We start from the raw sequence: 10,988 nt of genomic DNA on the forward strand, positions 1-10,988 counted from the left end.
CCCCAAGGTCCCTAGCCAACCCTATAAATGTATGGAGCAGCCGTGCACACTGGCCTGACCCCCCCAGGACCCACAAGCAAAAATCAAGGTAATGGACCGAGTTAGCTGAACCAGCCCTCCTCCGTAGGGCCTATTCCCAAAAGGAACTAAAACGCTCAATGGTCGCACATGATATAGAGCAACCCATGGGTAATGTTCTATCCATGTAATATTTGCCCTCGAACATAAAACCCAGTAGCTCAAAGTCGCCGGGGTGCACCGGGAGGAGGCAAAACGCCGACTTAATGTCGCATTTTGCCATCTCTGCCCCCACCCCGCAGCTCCAGACCACTTTGTCCACCTGATCAAAGGAGGTGTACCGAACCGAACAAAGATAGTCGGGAATGGAATCTTTCACCGACCCCCATTTTGGGTGGGACAAGTGGTGAATGAGGCGAAATTCCCCTGCCGCCTTCTTAGGCACCATGCCTAAAGGAGATATCCACAGATTCGGAACAGGAGGGCTATCAAAAGTGACCTAGCACCCTGCCCTCTGCACACTCCTTCACTATCTTATCCCTCACCACATGTTCCATCCCCTGAACTGAACATAAATTCCAGGACATAAAAGGTCCCCTGAGGCCCTGAAATGGAATTTGAAACCCTAACCCTTTCCACAAATACTTCCTGTCAGCTACCCTGGGGTACTCAGGTACCCTGGGGTACTCAGTCAAAAGGTCCTTAAGTACCTTCAGCCTGATGGGACTGGGACCCTTTTCCAGATGCTTGGGCGCTCCCCTCAGCCCCCGGACGCTTACTTCCAGCTCTTGGTTTGGATTTGTTGCATGCGGATAAGGCACAGAACCCCCCACAGAGTGGACACTCGTGTTTGTATTTGCAAGTTTTTCTATTGCACACGCCCTGCGACATGTACTCCCAACACAGCAGCTAGGGTTGAACCAACTGCCCCGCTGCTGCACGGGGACCAGCTACACTCGCCTGCTTACTCACGAGATGGCCACTATCCAACCTCTCGCTGCTATTAGGCATTGCCGGTGACATCAACTGCAGCCACAGCTGCTGGTTGATCTGGTCCCAGGGTATTGCCGGGTTCAGGCAGCCCTCATACAGAACTCCAAGCCACACCCAAGAAGTCCATATAAGTCTTGTAGATGATGTCACAGTATTGAAATAGTGGTGCCGCCCGTAAAGGCTAAGCACACGCTATCACTCCTGCATAAATCAAAACCTCCGGCAACCAGTTCACCCAATTCCTATCCACCTTTCTCCGCTTTAATTTCTCCTTGTCCTTATCCTCTAATTCATCCTTGTCCTTCTTCTCAAGCTCCCTATAAAGAAGGATAAAAACGTCAACATATTCTCCCCTTAAAATCTTTTCCCTGGTGGCCGCTGTCAAGTAGTCCCCCAGGGGCATGGCAGTGTCTCCAAAGGGGCGACACTGAAAGGGAACTGCCCCATAGGGGGTCGAGGCCAAACCCCATCCACCCCATTGTGACACAGGCCATCCGGTTGGCCATTGGCTATTTAGGTGTTGACCCCAAGGCAAAGATCCAGACGACATCTGTTGCGGTTGGGCCCCCTGCAACGTGGACTGTGTCGCAACTGTTGAGGAAGGCTGAGTAGGCCCCCAGGGAAAACACTGACCTTGGGCAAACGGGGCCAAAGCCCATGGAACACATGGCTGGTTAGGAAACAACCCCCCCCCCAAAAAAAACCCCCACCCGATCTGAACGTAGCCATGGAGCCTGCTGGACTGGGCATGTATGGGGACCAACCACCCCAGGGCCACCCACTACTGGGCCCTGGACTATTATACTTACCCTCTGAGTCCTCTGCATTCACCACAACCACCACCGGAGCCGGGCCCACCCGCCTGAGGCAATGTGCAGCATCTGGGGTGTTGCCTTCTCCCTCGGACTCGGAATCATTCTCGTCATGGCTCGGTCCTCCCGAACTGCCTGCCCGAGCAGTGCTGCCCTGCAAAGCAGAAAGACGTGCCTGTACCTCCTGTTCAAAAGCCCTAGTCAATGTCCTTGCCACCTTATGGCCCTTAATAAGTCCCTTAACCCCCGGGTTCAGACCCTGCTGCTGAACCATGGTCAGACCACTATCTACTCAAAGCCAAGGCAAATGTGGCTCCAATTCTCCATGTGAGAGAGGGCCCAGTTAAAATGGTCTGCACTCAGGGACTCATGAATCCTACTGGATTCCAGGAAGCTCTGGGGGATTTTAGAATTCCAAACTGGTACTCTGTTGAAGTTGCAGTGGAAGAATGAAACATGAAATTTCTTGAAGTTATAGACAAACTTGCCCTACATTGACCTCTCCCACCCTTGGGATGAAACTCATCCCCCTTTTTTATCACAGCACTTGGAGATTTAAAAATTGTGGGGAGATATCTAAAAAGGCTGTAATGGAGAATTTGTATGGAATCTGACAGATTATATTATAGAGCTAATTGTAAAATCTATAAAGCAGTAGTGGTGGCGGCAAAGAAATGTTCCTCTGCTACTATAGCATCAACTAGTTCACAACCATCCCAGTTATTTAAGATAGCTCAGCACCTGCTGATGGTGGTTGGGGTATGACTCCAGCCACTTCCTAAATTGCTTCAGCTTTAATCAATTGGGTCCCCTTTCCAGCTGTCAGAGATGAACACCCCCGCCCCCACTGGTATGCTTGTCAAACTCTTTTGACTTTGCCCTGAAGCATGAAATGAAGGCATGAGACCTCCACACAGGGGACACTCATGCCTGAATTTTCGTAATCTTGCAGCCTGCAGCGTAGCTGCTAGGCTGCTTAGATCTGTTTGCCCTCCAGGGCGGGAGAGTTGGTCCACGCGCTGTTTGGGCGCGCTTTACAGGGGGCGGGGTTTAGCCGAGTCAACGGCTAGCTCCCCGTCCCTCTCTTCAGTCCCTCGACGATCGGTTGGAGCACGTTCGGGAGGCTCTGGGTCGCCGGGAACCTTTTCGGGAGGCCGTTTTGTTGGCGGTCGTGTTGGCGGCTTCGGGAGCTCCTTGTGAGGCGCGGCGGCGGCTGATTTGGGGGAGAGCGAGTCGGCTTCTGGCGGGAGAGAGCGAGTCGGCTTGGTGCTCCTCGGGAGGCGCGTCGTCGTCGGAGTTGTGGAACGGAGCGGCGTCGGCAGGCTGAGTTGCTCTGGGGGCTGGGTGGTTCACGGGCCCTGAATTGGGTGGCACAGGATAGCCTGGTTCCGTTAGATCGCAGGAGCTAAGCAGGGGTTGGCTCTGGTTAGCATTGGGGTTAGCCTAGCCCGGTGGAGTTGTGGGTGTCTATCTGGGTTAGCCTAGCCTGGTGGAGTTGGGGTGGTTGCTGGGGTTCCTTGCTCCTGGCTTCATTGTGGGGCTGATTGACGCCATCAGGCTGAGTTGCTCTGGGGGCTGGGTGTTTAACGTACTTAGCCTTGCCTGGTGGAGTTTGGGTGGTCGCCTAGGTTCCTTGCTACTGCATTTTGTGTTCAGTAATTATATGCTGCAGGAGCTTGGTGGCCCAGAGTGTTAAAGCTGCAGTACTGCAGTTTGAGCTACTCAAATTTGGAGTTAGATCCTGGCGGAAGCTTGGGCCAGGTGAGGGGCTTTAGGTTGCATTGGTCTTCACGGGAGGTGGAGTCAGTCGAAAACCCCGCACCACCCTTGGTTATAGTGGAGTAGCATTAGGCTGTGGTAGCCGGGGCTGTTGCTAGGCAGTTTGGGCGGCCATTTTGTGGGTTCCTTGAGAGAGGGGCAGAAAGACAGTTGGGCGGCCATTTTGAGGTGCTGGTAGCTGGGGCTGTTGCCAGGCAGTTTGGGCGGCCATTTTAGGTCCCCTTTTATAAAGCAGGTGGGCAAAATGTCTGGGGGTAAATTTTGGGGTCTGGCATGATCGGCCTTGGGGTTTGGAGACCCGGGTTGGAGAATGCAGACTGTCCAGGAGGCTCGGCTAGAGGGTGCCTTTCCGCCGAGACGTGCGTCTGGGTTTGGGCCCTCTGGTGCGGGCCTCCCTGCTGGGCCTGCCTGGAGGGAGCTGAGCAGCTCAGCTCCGGAAGGGGGGCTGGGTCCTCGCCCGTTAATGGCAGGGGAGCGGTCGCGGTGACCCCTAGCCCTGGCCAGGCCGCTGGTGGGGTTCCCTTGCTGTTCATGTTGTAAGTTAATAAAGTGGCCCAATTTCAATCCAGTACATCGTGTCCGACTCGTTATTCCGACCTTGGTGGGCAAACAAGGCTTCCTCAAACAGGCTCTCTGCAAGGCAAATTCCCTTCCCAGCATAATAAACAGGGTTGAATGCCCTGGCTCCAGGAGAGGCGAGAAATCATAGTCCCAGATTCCATTGCATAATGTGGCCACTGTCAGAGCAATACTCCAAAAAGGGCATGGCTGGGACCATGAGTTACAGCTATAGCTGCTGGCGTACCTGATCCCACTGCAAAGATGGGTTAACTGCAGCTCTTGTTCTGAATTCTTCATCATACTGTAATCAAATGGCTCCTGAGAACTCTGTATAAGCCCTATGAATTATAGCTTTAACAGGCTGGGACCTGGCTATAACACCAACATTTTTAAAAACAAAAAACAAAACCCAAGTACAATCCTCGCCTATCATCTAGCTCATCTTTATTCTTTTTTCAATGTTTCTAGAGAGCAGAGTGACTACATCCACAAATTCTCCCTTCAGGTCTTTTTCCTGGATGCCAACCTCTCCACAAGACATAGTATTAAAGACCTGTAAGGAATTCTGGCAGGTCCAGGGAAACCAACCCCCCCCCCACACACACACACAAGTAGTTGCCTGGAAAAGTGTGTGAAATTCTATGCACTAGGAAAGGGAGACTGTGTAAAATCCCAGCTATCAGACTGAGTGCTAGGGGGTGCCTGAGGTATGGCTATAGAGGATGTCAAAGTTTAAGGCCTAGGAGTAATTGCCTATCCCCCAAGGCCCCCATGACCAAGTTGATACCTTTGTGAAGCAGCACTTTTACCTCCTTCCTCCATGGCCGTGACAGCCGTTGCCAATGGCTTGGCCTCTGATAGAACTTTGACCACTTGCAAAAGTTGCCTTACCCTACTCTAATGGTGCATCACTGTTCCCTCTGCTAAGGTGGACAGATGTGTAATAACAGTTTGGTTAAACTGTGAAGAAAGGGCCCTTCTGGTTGATCTTGGGACCTCAACCCTACCCCGAGCTACCATGACTCCCAGGGCACTCTTGCAGGAGGTGGGTGCCCAAGCTCAGTGGTGTGCTTTCCCCCCCCCCTCCAGTAATATAGACAGATGTCTATTGCTTTCCACTGAGTGTTTTGTACATTTGGGGGGACATTTTAGTGGGGCAGCAATCTTGGTTCTAGATTTTGGCCATGGTATTGGGGAAAGGTAAGGGCCCTTCAAAAGGCAAGCAACCATCCTCCAACCCACCCTCTAAGATGGTTTCAGTGACACATGGCTCAGGAGAGGCACTTGATTCTAGACCACTTGGAGTTTCTGGGTCAACATATTGGATAACAATGTAATGGGCTGAATAGGAGTATGAATGGGGATGTTCTATTTGCATGACACACTGGCATGCATGACTGATGGATGAATGGTGACAGATGTATATGAATAATGGCAAAATTAACATCTTATATTCACAATAAATCAATTTCAGAATTTCAAGCAAAATTGGAAGTGTTTTTTGATTCTATAGTTGAGAATTTGAAATAATGTCAAGGTAAAACTGAGAAAAGGGGAGCCTATATATGTCTGCTTTGTCTGTTATATCATATCCATTATGTGAAGATAGTTGGCAAAGATAGAATAAATATATTTAAATGGAGAGAAAAAATCAAGAGTATACATATATAAGCTCTAATAAGTATATATATAGTATGACAGATAATTGTAGTTTATGTTAAATATATTATCATAGTTTATGTTTAAGATATTATTCTGGATACAATATATGATGTAATAGACCATCGCAGATTATTATCTGTGTATCTACCATTGTGGCATCAGGCCAGAATCAATACCAATACCTAATCAATATGTATGGCTTTAGCAGTGTTAGAAATATATAAAATGCCTGCAGAAATAATCTTCTATAGCAGCTTGAAACAAAGGAGTGTTAGCTTGCAAAAGGGAACGATGCCAGGTCATTGACCTTGTTAAAACCACAAGCTGAAAACGGTAGAACAGAGCCTAAGAAGAAGCAAGACAGGTGCAGGAGATGGAGCAAGAAACCGTGGGCGGGTGGGTAGAATGTTTCTAGAGAAAGAGGAACTAGGATTTACAGAAGCCCTAAGAAGGGTCCCAAGAAGAACCCAGAAGGTTGAAAAACAACTAGAATTGTGGTGAAAATATGACGAAGGCTCCTTCCCACAAGAAGGAGAACATGAGTGTTTTAAGGTAGTGCGTGGGTGGAGGCCCCCTATAAGGGATGGCAGGTAACTGTGATCATTGCTCAGACCCTCGGGTCTGGAGCCCGTGTGTAGAGCGCTTATGCACGTTAAATAAAGAAGCTGTTTTCCTGACCTTGCCTCAGACCTCGTTTGTGAGTATGATTTACTATTAATTGGACAACACAGGACTTTTCCTGCTACACCATGTATGTATTATTTAGATGACGGTTGTAGTTTGTAGTTTGTTTTGTTTTTGTGTTGTAAATTGGAATAATAATAAAAAATATAAAGAAGAAATACTATTGGAAAAAGTGTTCATACAACCAGGAATGGTAGGACGAAAAGAGATCAGGGACAGAGCTAATATTGGAAGAAAAGCCTCCCTGAGCCCACTTGCGGGATAGGGCTGGGTATAAATTAAATTAAATTAATAAAATTAAAATACAAAGTAAGATTTGTTGATTAGGTCTTTTTGCCCAGGAAAGGCCAACCTTTAACATTTGACAATCAATTTTATTTAGTAATTTAAATCTGCCTTTCTGATAGGTGTGGTTCTTCAAGTAGGCAGATGAAATTGTGCTAGCATACTTTTAATTGGTGTGTAGATGGAAATCTCAGCTGGTGTTGTTTGTTGTATGTCCAGTGTTTTAGCATGGTAAGCAACACCTGCTGAGATTTCCTTCTTCTACACACCAGCTGAAACCATTTTTATCTGGTTGCTTATTTTGGTTACAAGAATTCATGGCAGGCTGCAATACTGATTTGAAAAATAAACAAGCTTTTAAAAAATCATTCAGGACAACATATATCTTTCTAACAAGAAGTAAACATCAAATTAAAAATTCATCTAATTCAAGATTAACTGGCTGCCGTAAGTCAACCCTAAAGGACAGCCTTATGAATGAGGAGCAAAAAATTAAGGTAGTCCACAGATGTGGAGCAGTTGTCAAAGTAATATTTTTATGCATCCTCCTTATTTCAGTCTGTATTTAAATAAATTGGACAATAAAACAACTAATATTCAAATGAATGCATAGGAACTGAAGTGCCCCACTCGTCAAAACATCAGTTAGAGTTATTAAGGCATAACCCACAAGAATGCTTTGAAAGGGATTGCTTTAGAATTCAATAGAAGCTTCTTCCTTTTAAAAAATCTGGAAGTTCTTTGAAAAATTGATTTTTTAAAAAGGAGAAGAAACATATTAAACCCAGTTGCAGAATTTCCCAGTATTGTTAACCACTTAAACTTTCTGGGCTGAATTCAAAATCCACATGTTAAAGTGGTACAAAACAGATGTTGGTAAGTGGTTGTAAGTCCTCAGCTTAAGCGTATATGCAATTAAACTCTGCCACCATGCTCTATTCATTTTAATTTCTTTAAACTCATCTCTGAAACTGGCCTACAGTTATTGTCACTAAAATGCCACAGATTTTGTTCCTTTTATTTTGCTTCTTCTACTTGCATTCTCTTGCTATACCCTTGGGTTTTTCAGAAACATTGCTTATTAGCTGAATCTCCAACCTCCTTCTGCTGGGCATCCTTTCTTATTTCAAGAAAAAGGAATATTTATTTTTAAATTTTATTTATTTTTGTAGATATATAGCCTGCCCTTTCCCATAATGGGCTCAGGGTGGGTTCCAACACAATAAAACAATCAAACCAGCAGTAAAACGGTCAAACAAATAATAATAAAGTAACTGAACAGTTAAAAACAGATTAAAATTTAAACTAGGTGAGCCATTAGCTCAGAATTGATTTAAAGCGGCATGGAATGGTGCGGACATATCAATTAAGTACAGCTTTAGGTGTCCAAGGATGTCAACAGTATCAACCTGATTTAAGCAACAGTGCTGGGAGGTCAGTTTGATGGTACAATAAGATAAGGACATCTGCCTGCCTCAGCCATAGGCCTGGCAGAACAGCTCCGTCTTACATAGTGTTCCTTACATGTTGATGGGTGGTGTTTCCCAAATATAAACTTGAGACCCTTTGAACTTGGTTGCTTTTGTCCTTTTATTTTTAAAAGGAGAAATTTAACAGATTATTGAAGAGTTAATAAGTACAACACAATACAATAAAATTTATAATAGCATACTTTTCAAAAATAAATTTGTTGTTATAGATCATATCAAATTATTTCAAAACAATGGAGCACAATTCTTGTCAAAAGAAAAAATGATGTTTTAAAATAGCAGACTTCTGGCTAAATCCAGCTAAATTTTTGCTCAATACAACCCAGTTCTCCTCCTCTGTCCATGCAGTTCCCATCACAATCCCCAGCATAATTTCTTTTGGTGGTCAAAAGGAATTCCCTCCTCCCTTTTTTTAACTGATGGAAAAACTGGTTTCCCCTTTGGAAGGGAAATGATGAAAAAAGAACAAAATGGTTGAAATGGAAACCCAAGAGCACAGAAAAGTTGGTTGAAAACAATGAGTTGGTTAAAAACAAAGAGTACCGTGATGTGTCATAATTGTGTGTATTTTGAATGTTAATATGTTTACGTTGAATGCAAAATATTTTAGTTTTCTGTAGTATAAGTGGAACCAAACGTTTGCAAAAGCAAAAAGCTGGACTTGAAAGAAGTTCAGACCATCCTCTCAGAAAATTAATGTCTGGTAGTAGAATATAATCGACAGTACTTTCCAGTCAGCATTGCCTCTGTTGTGCAGTTATCTCCACAGTAAATGTCTTTTGCAAGGTCCAAGTGCCATGTTGTCTAGACACTCTTTCTACCAAGTACTTGGATCATTTTCAATGTAGTAATCTTTCTCTATCAAGGGTGCAAGCCTTGTTGCCTCTGATAATTTGGAGTACTTCTGTTAATAATATATTCCTATTTCATCACTAATGCAGTCCTGAATAGGTGTATTGAACTGCAGTTCAAGTATGTCTCTGTAAATCTTCAGTGAAGAGTATTGTGGGAAGAGAGGGAATCCTTGACAGAAATCTTCATCTGCACCAAGCATTCTTGTATCTTGGTATTTTTACAGCTTTCCTTGTATCTGATTTTCAAATGTCTATTCACTAAAACAGGGGTGTTGAACTCATTCATTATGAGGGCCAGATCTGATATAGATGAGACCTTGTCGGGCTGGGCCATGTGTGTCATAATGCCAGGTTATGGAGATACAAACTTTATAGGGTATAGAGAAACAAAATAAAACATGCTTAAAACATAGGAACACTTGCAATATTTTAGCAGTCTTTGATAACTGACACCTATTGCTCTGAATTATTGAATCAAAATCTGGATACTACACTTGATCTTAGCCAAAAGGCCGAGAAGCAAAGGCAAAGTCCACAAACTTTTAAATGACAATTGCGCTGAGGTAACTTTAATGGTGGCTAGATTTCTCCAACAGGCCATGGAAATACGACAGAGAATGGTTCTGAAATGACCACATTTTATTTGTTTTAATTATTTAATTTGGCTAAACTCGACTCATATATATTTTACTTATTTTATGTATATTAGCTCCCTATGTACTCTATAATCTAGGATTTTATATTATTTATATTGCTATTTTACTGCTAAATCTGTTTTATGCCAATAAAGGCTTGCTGTTTGCTGTTTTGCAAAATCTGGAGACAATGTCCATGCTGTAGCAATCCTGAGTTTACTGTTCAGGTGTTATTTAGGTGTGTATCTGGCAAAAGTTGCAAGCCTACTTCTGGCAAAAGCTGCAAGCCTACTTCTGATTTATTGAGATTCATTACAGAAATCTCATGGACAATGCTCTGTGCCCTAGGACCCAGGGGGAAACATGAAATGGCTGGGCATTGTGAGCTTTTGTACATAAGTGCTGGTCAAGAACATGCGAAGGCACAGACTAAGGGCTATGTGTTTATCTTTAAAACTATAGTTCTCCCCAGAAAAAAAAAAATTACTGCAACTTCTATGAGGCAGTACAAGACTAGAGAGACAGCAATGTATAATGGTCAGTATCAGCCTACTATCTGGGAAGCCTAGATTCAAAAACCCCAGTTGCAAAGGAAATGTGCTAGACACACACTCTCAGCCTAATCCACCTTGTTGTTACTAAATAGTTCACATTGCTTTCCTACTGAGAAAGACCGGATCATGAGGGTGGAGGGAACCCAGTTGCACCCAGGAGACCACTGGCAAAACAAGCTAAATAAAACACACAGAGAGACAGGGTAGCAAGGTAAAAAACTCTTACCTTGCATAAAATAGTGTTGGTCTTAGAATCATAGAATTATAGAATCATAGAGTTGGAAGGGACCTCCACGGTCATCTAGTCCAACCCACTGCACAATGCAGGAAACTCATAAATACCTCCCCCTAAATTCACATGATCTACATTGCTATCAGATGGACATCCAGCCTCTGTTTAGAAACCTCCATGGCAGGAGAGCCCACCACCTCCCAAGGAAGCCTGTTCCACTGAGGAACCACTCCAACGGTCAGGAAGTTCTTCCTAATGTTGAGCCAGAAACTATTTTGATTTAATTTCAACCCATTGGTTCTGGTTCTATCTCCTGGGACCACCGAAAACAATTCTGCACCATCCTCTATATGACAGCCCTTCAAGTACTTGAAGATGTACTTGAACAGACACTATACTTCTGTTGATAGAACCCAAAACTGCATTTGC

At 44.6% G+C, this 10,988-nt stretch overlaps 1 pseudogene; it reads right to left on the reverse strand.

The window, feature by feature from the left end:
- Window positions 1-9,491: 9,491 nt before the first annotated feature.
- On the reverse strand, window positions 9,492-9,662 carry LOC132570630 (U2 spliceosomal RNA; annotated as a pseudogene).
- Between the last annotated feature and the right edge of the window lie 1,326 nt (window positions 9,663-10,988).

This window comes from Heteronotia binoei, chromosome 4, assembly GCF_032191835.1.
Source record: "Heteronotia binoei isolate CCM8104 ecotype False Entrance Well chromosome 4, APGP_CSIRO_Hbin_v1, whole genome shotgun sequence".
Lineage (NCBI taxonomy): Eukaryota > Metazoa > Chordata > Lepidosauria > Squamata > Gekkonidae > Heteronotia > Heteronotia binoei.